Source organism: Leopardus geoffroyi, chromosome A1 (genome assembly GCF_018350155.1).
Source record: "Leopardus geoffroyi isolate Oge1 chromosome A1, O.geoffroyi_Oge1_pat1.0, whole genome shotgun sequence".
Lineage (NCBI taxonomy): Eukaryota > Metazoa > Chordata > Mammalia > Carnivora > Felidae > Leopardus > Leopardus geoffroyi.
Genome location: NC_059326.1, coordinates 86,530,218 through 86,547,961, shown reverse-complemented (window position 1 = coordinate 86,547,961; position 17,744 = coordinate 86,530,218). Strand labels below are relative to the sequence as shown.

Genomic DNA, 17,744 nt, shown 5'->3' with positions numbered 1-17,744 from the left:
TTGTCCAATTTGTAGGCATATATTTTTAATTAATATTCCCTTATAATGAATTTCCTTGGTGATACTTGTTCTTTCTCTTCTTTCATTTGTGATTTTGTGCTTTATTTTTTTGAGTCCTCTCTCTTTTTTGTCAAATGTAATTTATTGACAAGTTGGCTAAATTACAGTGAATACAGTGTGCTCTTCTTTTTGGGAGCATATAGCCATGATTCATAGCTCACATACAACACCCAGTACTTATCCCAACAAGTGCACTCCTCAATGCTCATCACCCATCTTCCCCTCTCTCCTAACCACCCATCAAGCCTCAGTCTGTTCTCTGTATTAAAGGGTCTCTTATGGTTTGACTTACTCCCTCCCTGTTTGTATTTTCTCCTTCCCTTCCCCCGTGGTCTTCTGTTAAGTTTCTCAAGTCCCACATATCAGTGAAAACATTATATCTCTCTTTTTCTGACTGACTTATTTCACTTAGCATAATACTGTCCAGTAGCATCCACGTTGCTGTAAATGGCAAAATTTCATTCTTTCTCATTGCCAAGTAGTATTATTTTGTATATATAAACCATATCTTCTTTATCCATTCATCAGTTGATGGGCATTTATGCTCTTTCCATAATTTGGCTATTGTTGAAAGTGCTGCTATAAACATTGTGGTATATGTGACCCTGTGAATCAGCACTCTTTTATGCTTTGGAAAGTGCAATTGTTGGGTCTTAGGGTAGTTATATCTTTAATTTTTTTGAGGAACCTCCACACTATTTTCCCGAATGCCTGCACCAGTTTGCATCCCCAACAACTGTGCAAGAGGTTTACTGTTTTTCCACATCCTCACTAGCATATGTTGTTGCCTGAGTTGTTAATTTTAGCCACTCTGCCTAGTGTGAGGTGTATCTGATTATGGTTTTGATTTCTATTCTCTGATGATGAGTCATGCTGAGCATATTTTCATGTGTCTGTTGACCATCTGGATGTCTTCTGTGAAAAAGTGTCTATTCACTTCTTCTGCCCATTTTTTTCACTATTATTTGTTTTTCAGGTGCTGTATTTAGCAAGTTCTTTATAGTTTTTGGATACAAACCCTTTAACCAATATGTCATTTGCATATATCTTCTCCTATTCTGTGGGATGATTTTTAGTTTGGTTGAGTGTTTCCTTTGCATTGCAGAGGATTTTTATCTTCCCAATAGTTAATTCTTACTTTTAATTCCCTTGTCTTTGGAGTCGTGTTGAACAAGAAATTACTGTGGCTGGGATCAAAGAGGTTGTTGCTTGTTTTCTCCTCTAGGGTTTTGATGCCTTTCTGTCTTACATTTAGGACTTTCATCCATTTTGAGTTTATTTTTGTGTATGGTGTAAGAAAGTGGTCCAGTTTCACTCTGCTACAGTGGCTGTCCAGTTCTCCTGCACCATTTGCTAAAGAGACTGTCATCTTTCCATCGGATACTCTTTCCTACTTTGTCAAAGATTAGTTGGCCATACATTTGTGGGTCCAATTATGGGTTCTTTATTCTATTTCACTGATCCATATGTCTATTTTTGTGCCAATACCATACTTTCTTGATGATTACAGCTTTCTGGTAGAGGCTAAAGTCTGGGATTGTGTTGACTCCCACTTTGGTTTTCTTTTTCAATATTATTTTGGCTATTCGGTGTCTTTTGCAGTTCCATACAATTTTTAGGATTGCTTGTTCTAGCTTTGAGAAGAATGTTGGTGCAATTTTGATTGGGATTGCCTTGAATGTGTAGATTGGTTTAGGTAGTATTTAAATTTTAACAATATTTATTCTTCCAATCCATGAGCATGGAATATTTTTCTATTTCCTTTTGTCTTCTTCAATTTCTTTCATACGTTTTCTATAGTTTTCAGCATAGAGATCTTTTACATCTTGGGTTAGGTTTATTCCTCAGTATTTTATGATTTTTGGTGTAATTGTCAATGGGACTGATTTCTTGATTTCTCTTTCTGTTGTTTTATTATTGGTGTATAGAAATGTAACCCATTTCTGTACATTGATTTTGTATACTGCGACTTTGCCGAATTCATGTATCAGTTCCAGCAGCTTTTTGGTGGAGTCTTTCAGGTTTTCCATGTAGAGAATCATGTCGTCTGCAAAAAGTGAAAATGTGACTCCTTCTTTGGCAATTTTGATGACTTATTTCATCTTTTGTCTGATTGCTGATGCTAGGACTTCCAACCCTATGTTAAACAACAGTGGTGACAGTGGACATCCCTTTCATGTTCCTGGTCTCAGGGGGAAAGCTCTCAATTTTTCTCCTTTGAGAATGATATTATCTATGGGTTTTGCATACATGGCTCTTATGATGTTCAGGTATGTTCCTTCTGTTCCAAATTTCTTGAAACGTTTTTATTAAGAAAGGATGGTGTCAAAAGCTTTTTTATGCATCTATTCATGGGATCATATGATTCTTATCCTTTGTTTTATTAATGTGATGTATCACATTGATTGATTTGCAAATATTGAACCAGCCCTACAGCCCAAGAATGAATCCCACTTGATTATGGTGAATAATTATTTTTATAAACTGTTGAATTCAATTTGATAGTATCTTGTTGAGGATTTTCATCCATGTTCATCAGGGATATTGGCCTTTAATTCTCCCTTTATGTGCGGGTCTTTGTATGATTTGGGAATCAAGGTAATACTGTGTTCATAAAATGAGACCAGAAAATTTCCTTTCATTTCTATTTTTTAGAACAGCTTGAGAAGGATAGGTATTCACTATGCTTTAAATGTCTGGTAGAATTCTCTGGGAAGCCATCTTGCCGAGGACTCTTAATTTTTTGAATATTTTTGGTAACTAATTCAATTTCTACCCTAGTTATGGGTCTGTTCAAATTTTCTATTTCTTCTATTTTGAGTTTTGGTAGTGTGTACGTGTCTAGGCATTTGTCCATTTCTTCCAGGTTGTCCAGTTTGTTGGCATATAATTTTTCATAGTATTCTCTGATAATTGATTGTGTTTCTGAAGGGTTGGTTGCCATAAGTCCAATTTAATTCATGATTGTACCTATTTGGGTCCTCTCTCTTCTTTTTGAGCAATCTGTGTAGGGGTTTATCTAGTTTTTTTTTTTTTTTTTTTTTTTTCAAAAAACCCGTTCTTAGTTTTATTAATCTGTTCTACTGTTCTACTGTTTTATTTCAATTCTATATTCTTTATTTCTTCCCTCATCTTTATCATTTACCTTCTTCTGCTGACCTTGGGGTTTCTTTGCTGCTCTGCTTCTAGTTAGAGGTTAGAGGTAACCTAACCTCTAAAGTTAGAGGTTAGAGGTTAGAGGTCTAGTTGCTGTTAGAGGTTATATTTGGGATTTTTCTTGTTCCTTGACATAGGCCTGTATTGCAATGTATTTTCCTCTTAGGACTGCCTTTTCTGTATCCCAAAGGGTTTGGACTGTAGTATTTTCATTTTCATTTATTTCCATATATTTTTTAGTTTCTTCTTTTATTTCCTGGTTGACCCATTCATTCTTTATTAGGATCTTCTTGAACCTCCATGCATTTGGAGGTTTTCCAAACTTTTCCTGTGGTTGATTTCAAGTTTCATAGCATTGTGATCTGAAAATGTGCATGGTATTATCTCAATTCTTCTGTATTTATTGAGGGCTGTTTTGTGACCCAGTATGTGATCTATATTGGAGAATGTTCCATGTGCACTCTAGAAGAATGTGTATTCTGCTGCTTTTGGCTGAAAAGTTCTGAATATATCTGTCAAGTCCATCTGAGCAAGTGTATCATTCAGGGCCATTGTTTCTTCATTGATTTTCTGCCTCAATGATCTGTCCATTGTTGTAAATGGAGTATTAAAGTACCTTGCAATTACCACATTCTTACCAATAAGATTGCTTATGTTCGTGATTAATTGTTTTATATATTAGGGTGCATAGTCTTTTATAATTGTTAATTCTTCTTGATAGATAGACCCCATAATTATGATACGATGCCATTCTTCATCTCTTGTTACAGTCTTTGCCTTAAAATCTAGTTTGTCTGATATAAGTATGGCTACTCCACCTTTCCTTTTGGCATCCAGTAGGATGATAGATGGTTCTCCATCCACTCACTTCCAATCTGCAGGTTTCTTCAGGTCTTAATTTGGTCTCTTGTAGGCAGTATACAAATGGATTTTTTTTTTCTTTTACATGTAATACCCTATGTCTTTTCTTGGGGAATTTAGTCCATTTACACTGAGAGTGATTATGAAAATATGGATTCAGTGTCATTGTGTTATCTGTAGGTGTCATGATTGTGATTATGTATTTCTTTCTTTGTACTCTTTGCTGCCTTCTACTCACAGAGTCTCCCATAAGATATCCTTTATGGTTGGCCTTGAACTCCTTTAGTTTTTGTCTGTCTGGGAATGCCTTTATCTTTCTTTGTATTCTGAATGAGAGCCTTGCTGGATATCTTGCCTGCATATTTTTCCTATTCAGCACATTGAGTATTTCCTGCCACTCCCTTATGGCCTGCAAAGTTTCATTGGATAGGTGTGCTATTATCTTTTTTTTAAATAATGTTTATTATTTATTTTTTGAGAGAGGGAGACAGAAAGAGAAAGAGCGAGACAGACAGAGAATCTGAAGTGGCTCCAGGCTCTGAGCTGTCAGCACAGGGCCTGAAGTGGGGTTTGAACTCATGAACTGTAAGATCATGATCTGTGCTGAAGCCTCCCAGGTGCCCCCAGGTGTGCTACTACCTTTATGTATTTACCCTTGTAGGGTAAGGCCTGTTTGTCTCTACCTGCTTTCAGAATTTTATCCTTTCAGAATCTTTATCCTCTCTTTATCCTTTTATTTTGCCAGTTTCTCTATGATATGTCATGATGTTTACCTGTTTTTGTTGATTTTGAAGAGAATTCTCTATGCCTCTTGGACATGGATGCCTGTTTCTTTTCCCATATAAGGGAAGTTCTCAGCTTTAATTTGTTCAAATAAGCCTGCACCCACCTACCCCCTTCTTCTTCTGAAACGCCTACCTTACAGATTTTATTTCATTTGATTGAATCACTTAGGTCTCTTATTATCCTTTCATGGTCTAGTAATTTCCTTTCCCTCTTTTTCTGAAGTTCATAATTTTCCATAATTTAACTTATATTTTAGCTTTTCTCCCCTCTGCTTCTTCCATCTTTGTTGTCACTGAACATAATTTATTTTGCATCTCATTTACAGCATTTCTTAGTTCATTGTGACTATTTCTTAAGTCTGACCTCTGTAGCAATAGACTCTGTGCTGTCTTATATGCTTTTTAAAGCTCAGGTATTAGTCTTATGACTTAGATTCTTAATTCTTGTTTCGATATGTTTTTATGTCTTTTTTTGAGTAATTCTCTGACTATCATTTCTTTCTGGAATTTCCTTTGGGGAAATTCTTCTGTTTTGTCATTTTGGTTGTTTCTGTCTTTTATGTGTTTTAATAGCTTGTTATGTGTCCTGTACCTGTGAGAACTATTATATTAAAAGGAGGTTATAGATTGTCCAAGAACTGACACTTCACTAAGTGTTTTTGGAATGTGTTTTATCCACTCTCTTGTTGTGTATTTGGCTGTTCTATCCCACTGGTCATTCTTCTACAAAGCTCCTCCTTACTCATAGTGGTGGATTGTTTAGACCTTCCACCAGGTGTGCTTTGATTTGTTTGTTGAAATAACATTGTGAAAAAGGAAGTGGAAAGGGACTTGATCCCATACAAGGAAAAAAAATGAAAGGAGTGAAAAAGAAACAACAAAGACCAAGCAGAGAATAAAAGAAACTTAAAGCTAAATCCAGAAAGAAAGAAAAGAAAATAAAGAAGGAGATACAGAAAAAAATTTAAGAAAAATAGTATACTAATGCCTGATTAAACAAACAGAGAAGATTCATATATATATATATATATATATATATATATATATATACACATATATGAATTGGCCAGACATAAAATTAGAAACTATAAGCCTGATTCCAAAGGAAAAAAAAAAGTAGAGGGTAGAAAGAATAAGAAAATAAAACAGAAATGAAGGAAAGAAGAGAAAAGAGGGGGGAAAAGGAGCAACAGACTGATATACAAACTGCAGGACAGCTGTCTGTTGGTGCCTGGGACCTGTGGCTGTGCTGGTCTGGAGGAGAGTGGTCTGCTTAGCTCATTGTCAGTCCTTTTCCTATAGATAAGTTGCCAGGCAGGGAGAGGCAAGGTTTGGTTTAAGCAGGTGCCACGTCCACTTGTGGCCGCTGCTGTCCCGTTTCCTGAAGTCCCACCCTGTTGGTTATGTGGAGAAAATGGTGACACCACCAGTCTCTCCTCCTTGGCCTGGGCAACTCCAACCGTTCTGTTCAGGCAGCCCTCACAGAGTAGCATGGAGGGGGCTTGGCTTGTCCTGATCCACAGTCTCCTGCAACATCTAGGTGCCCAGCTGGGATTCTAAACCCGAGGTCTTATTTATTTGTTTTTTATTTTTATTTATTTTTGAGATAGAGTGAAAGCAGGGAAGAGGCAGAGAGAGAGAGAGAGAGAGAGAGAAAAAATCCAAAGCAGACTCCAGGCTCTGAGCTGTCAGCACAGAACCTGATGTGGGTTCAAACTCACAAACTGTGATATCATGACCTGAGCAGAAGTTGGAGACTTAACCAACTGAGCCACCCAGGTGTCCCTAAAACCTGATATCTTAAGGGATCTCCCACCATGAAGACCTGGTTCTGGGGTAGCACCACTCTTCCGTGCCAATATAACTGGCCCCTGCAAGGTCTTTTGTCCTTGGAGGGGGGCATTATATCCTCTTCCAACAGAACTCAAAGGAGGGAACACGCCCCAGATCGCTACCAAGCACCAGGGTTAGCTCCCTTCACCCGGAGGCATGCGCATACTGTTGTCTTTGGTCTGCGGAAACTCCTGTACTTTTCAAAATTCTGATCTTTAGCTCCTGATGCCGTTTGCAAAGTAGAGACTGCCACTCTGTATTTCTTGATCCCCGGTCTTTGCTCTGGAGATGTTTTTCTCCTTTTCTTTTTCTTTTTCTTTTTTTGCCTTTTTTAAAACCCGACTTTAATATTTTTATATGAAATTTATTGTCAAATTGGTTTCCATACGACACCCAGTGCTCATCCCAACAGGTGCCCTCCTCAATGCCCATCACCCAATTTCCCCTCCCCCCACCCCCATCAACCCTCAGTTTCTACCTTCTTCCCCCCCTTCACCCCCTCTCTGGTCTTCTGTTGAGTTTCTCAGGATCCACATAAGAGTGAAAACATATGGTATCTGTCTTTCTCTGACTTATTTCACTTAGCATAACACTCTCCAGTTCCACCCACATTGCTAAAAAAGGCCAGATTTCATTCTTTCTCATTGCCAAGTAGTATTCCATTGTATATATAAACCATATCTTCTTTATCCATTCATCAGTTGATGGACATTTAGGCTCTTTCCATAATTTGGCTATTGCTGAAAGTGCTGTTATAAACATTGGGGTACAAGTGTCCCGATGCATCAGCACTCCTGTATTCCTTGGGTAAATTCCTAGCAGTGCTATTGCTGGGTCATAAGGTAGATCTATTTTTAATTTTTTGAGGAACCTCCACACTGTTTTCCAGAGCTGATACATGAATTCAGCAAGGTTGCAGGATACAAAATTAATGTACAGAAATCAGTTGCATTTTTATACACTAATAATGAAGCAACAGAAAGACAAATAAAGAAACTGATCCCATTCACAATTGCACCAAGAATCATAAAATACCTAGGAACACACCTAACCAAAGATGTAAAAGATCTGTATGCTGAAAACTATAGAAAGCTTATGAACGAAATTGAAGAACATATTAAAGAAATGGAAAAATATTCCGTCCTTATGGATTGGAAGAATAAATATTATGAAAATGTCAATACTACCCAGAACTATCTACACATTCAATTCAATCCCAATCAAAATTGCACCAGCATTCTTCTTGAAGCTAGAACAAGCAATCCTAAAATTTGTATGGAACCACAAAAGACCCCGAATATCCAAAGTAATATTGAAGAAGAAAACCAAAGTGGGAGGCATCACAATCCCAGACTTTAGCCTCTGTTTTTCTCTGTTTCTAACACTATACCACAGTCCACAGCTTCTCTTTCTCACCCTTTGTCTCTCCACAGTAGGGATCCCTCCCCTCCGTGTCCATTCCGTTTATCTCCCCCAATTCACATAAATCCGCCTCTGTCAGGCCAAGCTGTCTCCCTTCACCTGTGACGATTCTTCTGCCACTAGGCAGATTGATTTCCTGGTGTTCAATGAATTCAAGAGATTGCTTTTGCAATCTTGTGAAATATTGTTTGGAAATATTTGTGTGAGTTTTTATCCAGATTCTCAGTTATGTTTCAATGACTTATATCTCTAAACTTCCACTAATGCTGAAGTCTTAATACCCATAACTGTGTGACAAGTTAGCATTTGTATAAAATAATTCTCATCACTCTCATTTTTTAAAATTGTTTAGCTTTTTCAGTTCTTTATCTCTCCTTAGAAATTTTATTATAATCTTATCCATGTATGCAAGAAAACAGTAAAATTTAAACTGGAATTGCTTTGGGGCGCCTGGGTGGCTCAGTCAGTTAAGCGTCCGACTTCAGCTCAGGTCACGATCTCACGCTCCGTGAGTTTGAGCCCCGCGTCGGGCTCTGGGCTGATGGCTCAGAGCCTGGAGCCTGCTTCCGATTCTGTGTCTCCCTCTCTCTCTGCCCCTCCCCCGTTCATGCTCTGTCTCTCTCTGTCTCAAAATTAAATAAACATTAAAAAAAAATTTAAACTGGAATTGCTTTAAATCTTTATACCAATTTCAGAAGGATTGACATTTAGCTGTATTGAGTATTCTAATTCATACCTCTTTAGGTATGTTTAATTCCTGTATTTAAATTTTCATGATTCCATTCTGACAGGTACGAGGTCATATCTCGTCATGGTTTTGATTTGTATTTCTTTGAGAATGAATTATGTTGAGCATTTTCTCATCTGTCTGTTAGCCATTCTTTTTGATTACCCAGTAATATTACTTATTTATATAATATATTCCATAACTTCTTTATCCATTAATTACTCGATGGACCTTTGGGGTCTTTCTATTGTTTGCCTATTGTTGATAATGCTTTCATAAACATTGGGGTGCATGTACCCCTTTGAATCTATATTTTTGTACACTCTTTATAAACACCTACTAGTGCAACTGCTGGGTCATAGGTCATTTCTATTTTTGAATTTTGAAGAACCTCCATACTGTTTACCAGAGTGGCTGCACCAGTTTGCATTCCCACCAGCAGTGCAAAAGGGTTCCCGTTTTCTGCATCCTCAACAACCTCTGTTGTTTTCTCTGTTGTTAATTTTAGCCATTCTGACAGTTGTGAGGTGGTATCTCATTGTGGTTTTGATTTGTATTTCCTTAATGATGAGTGATGTTGAGCATATTTCATGTGTCAGCCATCTGGATGTCTTCTTTGGAAAATGTCTATTCGGGTGTTCTCCCCATTTCTTAACTGGGTTGTTTGATTTTTGGATATTGAACTTAATAAGTTTTTTATAGATTTTGGATACTAACCCTTTATCCATATGTCATTTGCTAGTATCTTCTCCCATTCGATACATTCCCTTTTAGTTTTCTTGATTGTTTCCTTCAATATGCAGGAGATTTTTATCTTGATGAGGGCCCCAGTAGTTCATTTTTTTTTTAATTTTTTTTTCAACGTTTTTTATTTATTTTTGGGACAGAGAGAGACAGAGCATGAATGGGGGAGGGGCAGAGAGAGAGGGAGACACAGAAACGGAAACAGGCTCCAGGCTCTGAGCCATCAGCCCAGAGCCTGACGCGGGGCTCGAACTCACGGACCGTGAGATCGTGACCTGGCTGAAGTCGGACGCTTAACCGACTGCGCCACCCAGGCGCCCCAGTTCATTTTTGTTTTTGTTTCCCTTCCTTCCAGAGATGTGTCCAGTAAGAAGCTGCTGTGAACAATGTCAAAGTGATTGCTGCCTGCATTCTCCCCCAGAGTTTTGATGTTTTCTTGTTTCACATTTAGATCCTTCATTCATTTTGAAATTATTTTTGTGTATGGTGTAAAAAAGTGGTCCAGATTCATTCTTCTGCATGCCACAGTCCAGTTTTCCAAACACATTTTGTTGAAGGGACTTTTTTCCATTGGATATTCTTTCCTGCTTTGTCAAAGATGTGTTGATTATATCTGTGAGAAGGTTTGTAACACTTTGTATTTCCCTCTTATACTGCTTTTGCTTTGTCCCAAAGATTTTTGACAATTATATTTATATTTTATTTATCTTCATGTATGTTTTGATATTTTGTTTAATTTCTTCATTGATCCAATGATTATTTGGTAGCATATTATTATTTAACTTCCACATGTTTGTTTCTGTTTTTTTTTTTTTTTTATTCTGATTTGTTTTATATTGTTTTGGTCAGAAAATATGCATGGTATTATTTCAATTATGTTAAATTTATTAAAATTTGTTTTGTTGTCTAGTGTGATCTATTCTGGAGAATGTTCTGTGTACACATGAAAAGAACATGCATTCTATAGTTTTTGGGTGGAACTTTGTGTATATATCTGTAGTGTCCATTGGGGCTAATGTCTCGTTCAAAGACACTGTTTCCTTATTGATTTTCTGCTGGGATGATTTATGCATTGTTGCAAGGGTGGTTTTATGTTCCTTACTTTTATTGTGTTACCATCAATTTCTCACTTTATGTATGTTAGTATTTTCTTTATGTAATTAGGTGCTCCAATATTGGGAGCATAAATATTTATAATTGTTAAATATTCTTGTTGGATTTGTTGATTTATCATTATGTAATGGCACTTTTAGTCTCTTGTTACAGTATTTCTTTTAATTTTTTTTTTAAGGAAGGTTTATTCATTTTTCGGAGACAGAGAGAGACAGAGAGTTGGGGTTGAGAGTGGCAGAGAGAGAGGGAGACACAGAATCCAAAGCAGGCTCCAGGCTCTGAGCTGTCAGCACAGAAGCTGACACAGGGCTCAAATCCCAAACCTTGAGATCATGGCCTGAGCTGAAGTCGGACACTCAATAGACTAAGCCACCCAGACACTCTTACAGTATGTCTTTTTTTTTTTTTTTTTAAATTTTTTTTTTTTTTCAACGTTTATTTATTTTTGGGACAGAGAGAGACAGAGCATGAACGGGGGAGGGGCAGAGAGAGAGGGAGACACAGAATCGGAAACAGGCTCCAGGCTCTGAGCCATCAGCCCAGAGCCCGACGCGGGGCTCGAACCCACGGACCGCGAGATCGTGACCTGGCTGAAGTCGGATGCTTAACCGACTGCGCCACCCAGGCGCCCCTACAGTATGTCTTTTAACAATTATTTTTTCTGATATAATTATTACTTCTCCAATTTTTTTCCTGTCTATGTGATAAATGTTCTTCCGCATCTTCTCTTTCAGTCTGTATGTGTCTTTAGCTGTGAAGCTAGTCTTGTAGGAAGCATTTAGATTGGTTGTGCTTTTTATCCATTTCACTGTATATGTTTTTTTTTTATTGCAGAATTTAGGCTATTAACATTCAAAATAATTATTAAGTACATATTTGTTTTTTTAATTGTTTTCTGGTTGTTTTGTAGTTTTCTGTTCCTTTTTTCTTGTCTTGTTCTCCTTTTTTTTGTAATTGATGCGTTTCTATAGTGTTATGTTTGGGTTTTATAATCTTTATTTTATATATATCTATTATAGATTTTATATTTTAGGTTACCACGTTTATATAGAACATGCTTATGTCCACCTTAAGAGGTCTACATTAAATTGGCAGACATATACGTTCAAACATATTACTTAAAATCTTCTTTTTATAACTCTTTCCTCCACATCTTATGTATATATGGTGTCATAGTTTACATCTAATTATAACTTCCTCCTTTCCACTTGAAGAAATCTGTTTAACATTTCTTATAAGTCTGGTGTAGTGATGATAAGGTCTTTTAACTTTTGTTTGGGAAAATTTTTATCTCTTCTTGAATTCTGAATTATAATCTTCAAGTATAAGTATTGCTTGTAGTTTTTGTTTGCTTGTTTTCCTTTCATTACTGACATGCTACTGCACTTGGGCCTGCAAAGTTTCTGCTAAAAAATCAGCATATTGCCTCCTTGTTTTTTTTTTTTTTTTTTCTGGGGATCTCTGTGTGCCCTTGATCTGGATATATGTTTCCTTCCAAAGCATAGGGAAGTTTTAAGTTATCGTTTCTGCAGATAATGTTTTTGCCCCATTTTCTCTCTACCTATTCTGGAGTCCATATAATGAAAATATTATTATGCTTGCTGGAGTCACTGAATTCCCAAAATCTATTTTCCTTTGCATATTTCTTCTCTCATTTATTTGGCTTCAATATTCTGCATTACACTGACATTTATTTCTCTGATACAGTCCTTTGCTACTTTCAGCCTCTGACTTATTCCATCATATATATTCTTAATTTCATTTACTGTGTTCTTCATCTCTGATTTTTTTTTTATTTATGTGGTAAGGAATTAAAAGATGTCCTCCACTGTTTCCTCAAGTCATTGAGTATTTTTATGATCTTATTTTATTTATTTTCTTTACTTTTTTTAAAATTTACATCCAAATTAGTTAGCATATAGTGCAACAATGATGTCAGGAGTAGATTCCTTAGTGGCCCTTACCATTTAACTCATTCCCCCTCCCACATCCCCTCCAGTAACCTTCTGTTTGTTCTCCATATTTATGGTTCTCTTATGTTTTATCCCCCTCCCTGTTTTTATACTATTTTTGTTTCCCTTCCCTTATGTTCATCTGTTTTGTCTCTTAAAGCCCTCATATGAGTGAGGTCAAATGACATTTGTCTTTCTCTGATTGACTAATTTCACTTCGCATAATACCCTTCAGTTCCATCCATGTCATTGCGAAGGGCAAGATTTCATTACTTTTGATTGCCGAGCAATATATATATATAATATATATATATATATATTATATATATATATATATATATATACTCCGTTATATACACACACATTATATACTTCTTTATCCACTCATCCATTGATGGACATTTCAGCTCTTTCCATACTTTGGCTATTGTTGATAGTGCTGCTATAAACATTGGGGTGCATGTGTCCCTTCAAAACAGCACAATTGTATCCCTTGGGTAAATACCTAGTAGTGCAATGCTGGGTCGTAAGGCAGTTCTATGTGTAGTCTTTTGAGAAACCTCCATACTGTTTTCCAGAGTGGCTGCACCAGCTTGCATTTCCATCAAAAATGCAAAGGAGATCCTCTTTCTCTGCATCCTCGCCAATATCTGTGTTGCCTGAGTTGTTAATGTTAGCCATTCTAACAGGTGTAAGGTGGTACCTCATTGTGGTTTTGATTTGTATTTCCCTGATGATGAGTGATCTGGCGCATTTTTCATGTGTTGGTTGGCCATATGGATGTCTTCTTTGGAGAAGTGTCTATTCATGTCTTTTGCCCATTTCTTCACTGGATGATTTGTTTTTTAGCTGTTGAGTTTAGTATGTTCTTTATAGATTTTGGACATTAACCCTTTATCTGATATGTCGTTTGCAAATATCTTCTCCCATTCTGTTGGTTGCCTTTTGTTTTGCTGATTGTTTCCTTCACTGTGCAGAAGCTTTTTATTTTGATGAGGTCCCAGGAGTTCATTTTTGCTTTTGTTTCCCTTGCTTCCAGAGACATATTGAGTAAGACGTTGCTGCGGCCAAGATCAAAGAGGTTTTTGCCTGCTTTCTCCTCGAGGATTTTGATGGATTCCAGTCTTACAATGAGGTCTTTCATCCATTTTGAGTTTATTTTTGTGCATGGTGTAAGACAGTGGTCCAGGTTCCTTCTTCTGCATGTCGCTGTCCAGTTTTCCCAGCACCCCTTGCTGAAGACACTGTCTTTATTCCATTGGATATTCTTTCCTGCTTTGTCAAAGAGTAGTTGCCCATACGTTTGTGGGATGTTTATGGGTTCTCTCTTTTGTTTCTTTGATCTGAGTGTCTGTTCTTGTGCCAGTACCATACTGTCTTGATGATTACAACTTTGTAGTATAGCTTGAAATCTGGGATTGTGATGCCTTCTGCTTTGGTTTTCTTTTTCAAAATTGCTTTGGCTATTTGGCATCTTTTCTGGTTCCATACAAATTTTAGGATTATTTTGTCTAGCTCTGTGAAGAATGTTGGTGTTATTTTGATAGGGATTAGATTGAATATGTAGATTGCTTTGGGTAATATAGACATTTTAACAATGTTTGTTCTTCCTATCCAGGAGCAAGGAATGTTTTTCCATTTTCTTGTGTCTTCTCCAATTTCTTTCAAAAGCTTTCTATACTTTTCACTGTATAGATTTTTCACCTCTTTGGTTAGATTTATTCCTAGGTATCTTATGGTTTTTGGTGCAATTGCAAATGGGATCAATTCCTTGGTTTCTCTTTGTGTCACTTCTTTGTTGGTGTATACGAATGCAACTGATTTCTGTGTATTGATTTTATATCCTGCAACTTTGCCAAATTCATGAATCAGTTCCAGAAGTTTTCTCATGGAATCTTTTGTGTTTTCCATATAGAGTATCATGTCTTCTGCTAAGAGTGAAAGTTTGACCTCCTTCTTGCCGATTTGGATGCCTTAATTATTTCTTTGTGTTGTCTGACTGCAGAGGCTAAGACTTCAAATACTATGTTGAATAACAGTGGCTAGAGTGGCATTCTTGTCTTCTTCCTGACCGTAGGGGAAAGCTTTCAATTTTTCCCCATTGAGGATGATATTAGCGTTGGGTCGTTCATATATGGCTTTTATGATCTCGAGGTATGCTCCTTCTATCCCTACTTTCTTGAAGGTTTTTATCAAGAAAGGATGCTGCATTTTGTCAAATGCTTTCTCTGCATCTATTGAGAGGATCATATGGTTCTTGTCCTTTTTTTATTGATGTGAGGAATCACGTGAATTGTTTTGCGGATATTGAACCAGCCCTGCATTCCAGGTGTAAATCCCACTTTCTCGTGGTGAGTAATTTTTTGTGATGTATGGTTGGATCCAGTTGGATAATATCTTGTTGATGATTTTTGCATCCATGTTCATCAAGGAAATTGGTCTATAACTCTCCTTTTTAGTGGGGTCTCTGTCTGGTTTTGGAATCAAGGTAATGCTGGCTTCATAGAATGAATTTGGAAGTTTTCCATCCATTTCTATTTTTTGGAACAGCTTCAAGAGAATAGGTGTTAACTCTTCTTTAAATCTTTGGGAGAATTCCCCTGGAAAGCCATCTGGCCATGTGTTCCTCTTTTTTGGGAGATTTTTTATTACAAATTTGATTTCCTTACTGGTTATGGGTCTGTTCCAATTTTCTATTTCTTCCTGTTTCAGTTTTGGTAGTGTATATATTTCTACGAATTTGTCCATTTCTTCCAGACTGCCCATTTTATTGACATATAATTGCTCATAATATTCTCTTATTATTGTTTTTATTTCTCTGTGTTTGTTGTGATGTCTCCTCTTCCCTTCTTGATTTTATTTATATGGGTTCTTTCCATTTTCTTTTTGATCAAACTGGCTAGTGGTTTATAAATTTGGAAATTCTTTCAAAGAACCAGCTTCTGGTTTCATTGATCTCTTCTTTTTTTTTTTTTTTTGGTTTCAAGAGTATTGATGTCTGCTCTAATCTTTATTATTTCTTAACTTCTGCTAATTTTGGGTTTTATTTGTGGTTCTTTTTCCAGCTCTTTAAGGTGTAAGGTTAGGTTCTGCATCTGAGATTTTTCTTCCTTCTTTATGAAGGCCTGGATTGATATGTACTTTCCTCTTATGACCCCCTTTGCTGCGTCCAAGAGATTTTGGGTTGTGCTGTTATCATTTTCATGGGCTTCCACATAGTTTTTAATTTCCTTTTTAACTTCTTGGTTAGTGCTTCATTCTTTAGTAGGATGTCTTTCAACCTCCAAGTATTTGTTGTCTTTCCAAATTTCTCTTGTGGTTGATTTAGAGTTTCAAAGCATTGTGTTCTAAAAATATGCACGGTATGAACTCGATCTTTCTGTACTTGCTGAGGGCTGATTTGTGTCCCAGTATGTGGTCTATTCTGGAGAATGTTCTATGTGCACTGGAGAAGAATGTATATTATGTTGCTTCAGGATGAAAGGTTCTGAATATAACTGTTAAGTCCTTCTGGCCCAGTGTGTCACTCAAAGCCATTGTTTCCTTGTTGATTTTTTGATTAGATTATATGTCCATTGCTGTGAGTGGGGTGTTGAAGTCTCCTACTATTGTGGTATTTCTTATTGATGAGTTTCTTTATGTTTGTGATTAATTGATTTATATATTTGGGTGCTGCCACATTTGCCACACAAATGTTTACAATTGTTAGGTCTTCTTGGTGGATAGACCCCTTGATTATGATATAATGCCTTCTGCATCTCTTGATACAGTCTTTATATTAAAGTCTAAATTGTCTACGTATGGCTACTTCAGCTTTGTTTTGTTGACCAATAGCATGATAGATGGTTCCCCATCCCCTTATTTTCAATCTGAAGGTGTCTTTAAATCTAAAGTGTGTCTCTTGTAAACAGCATATAGCTGGATCATGTTTTCTTATCCATTCTGTTACCCTATGCCTTTTGATTGGAGCATTGACTCCACTGACGTTTAGAGTGAGTACTAAAAGAAATGAATTTATTGCCATTATGTTGCTTATAGAGTTGGAGTTCCTGGTGTTCTCTGATCCTTTCTGATCTTTGTTGCTTTTGGCATATATATATATATATATATATATTTTTTTTTTCATGTGTTCTCCCCTCAGCGAGTCCCCTTTAAAATATCTTGCAAGGCTGGTTTAGTGGTCACAAACACCTTTAATTTTTGTTTTTCTGGGAAACTTTTTATCTCTCCTTCTATTTTGAATGACAGCCTTACTGGATACGGAATTCTTGGCTGCAAAACTTTATGATTCAGCGCTTTGAATATATCCAGCCCATCCTTTCTGGCCTGTCAAGTTTCTGTGGATAGGTGTGCTGCAAACCTGATCTGTCATCCCTTGTAGTTTAAGAACTTTTTTCCCTTGCTGTTTCCATGATTCTCTCCTTGCCTGAGTATTCTGTGTATTTGTCTCTGATATACCTTGTTGATGGTCGGTTTTTGTTGAATCTGATGGGAGTCCTCTGTGCTTCCTGGATTTTGATATCTGTGTCTTTCCCCAGGTTAGGAAAGTTTTCTGCTTTGATTTGCTCACATAACCTTTCTACCCCCATTTCTCTCTCTTCCTCTTCTGGGACCTCTATGATTCTGATGTTGTTCCTTTTTAATGTGTCACTGATTTCTATAATTCTTAAATTGTGCCCCTTTGCCTTAATCTCCCTCTTTTTTTTTCTGCTTCGTTATCCTCCATAAGTTTGTCCTCTATATCGCTGTATCTCTGTTCTGCCTCATCCATCCTTGTCGCTGCAGCATCCATTTGTGATTGCAGCTCAGTTAGAGCATTTTTTTTAATCCTTACTAGTTTTTACTTCTTTTATCTCCATAGAAAGGGATTCTAATTTATTTTTGATTCCAGTCAGTATTCTTATTATTGTGATTCTAAATTATGGTTCAGACATATTTTTGCATCTGTGTTGATTAAGTTCCTGGGTGTCATGTCTTCCTTCTCTTTCTTTTGGGGTGAATTCCTTTGATTCGTCATTTTTAAGGGAGAAAAGGAATTAATGAGGTAGAAAAAATTAAAATTAAAAAAATATTAAAATTAAAAAATTAAAC

At 36.7% G+C, this 17,744-nt stretch overlaps 1 pseudogene; it reads left to right on the top strand.

The window, feature by feature from the left end:
- Positions 1–6,679: 6,679 nt before the first annotated feature.
- Positions 6,680–17,744, top strand: part of LOC123576946 — a 48,593-nt pseudogene continuing 37,528 nt past the window's right edge.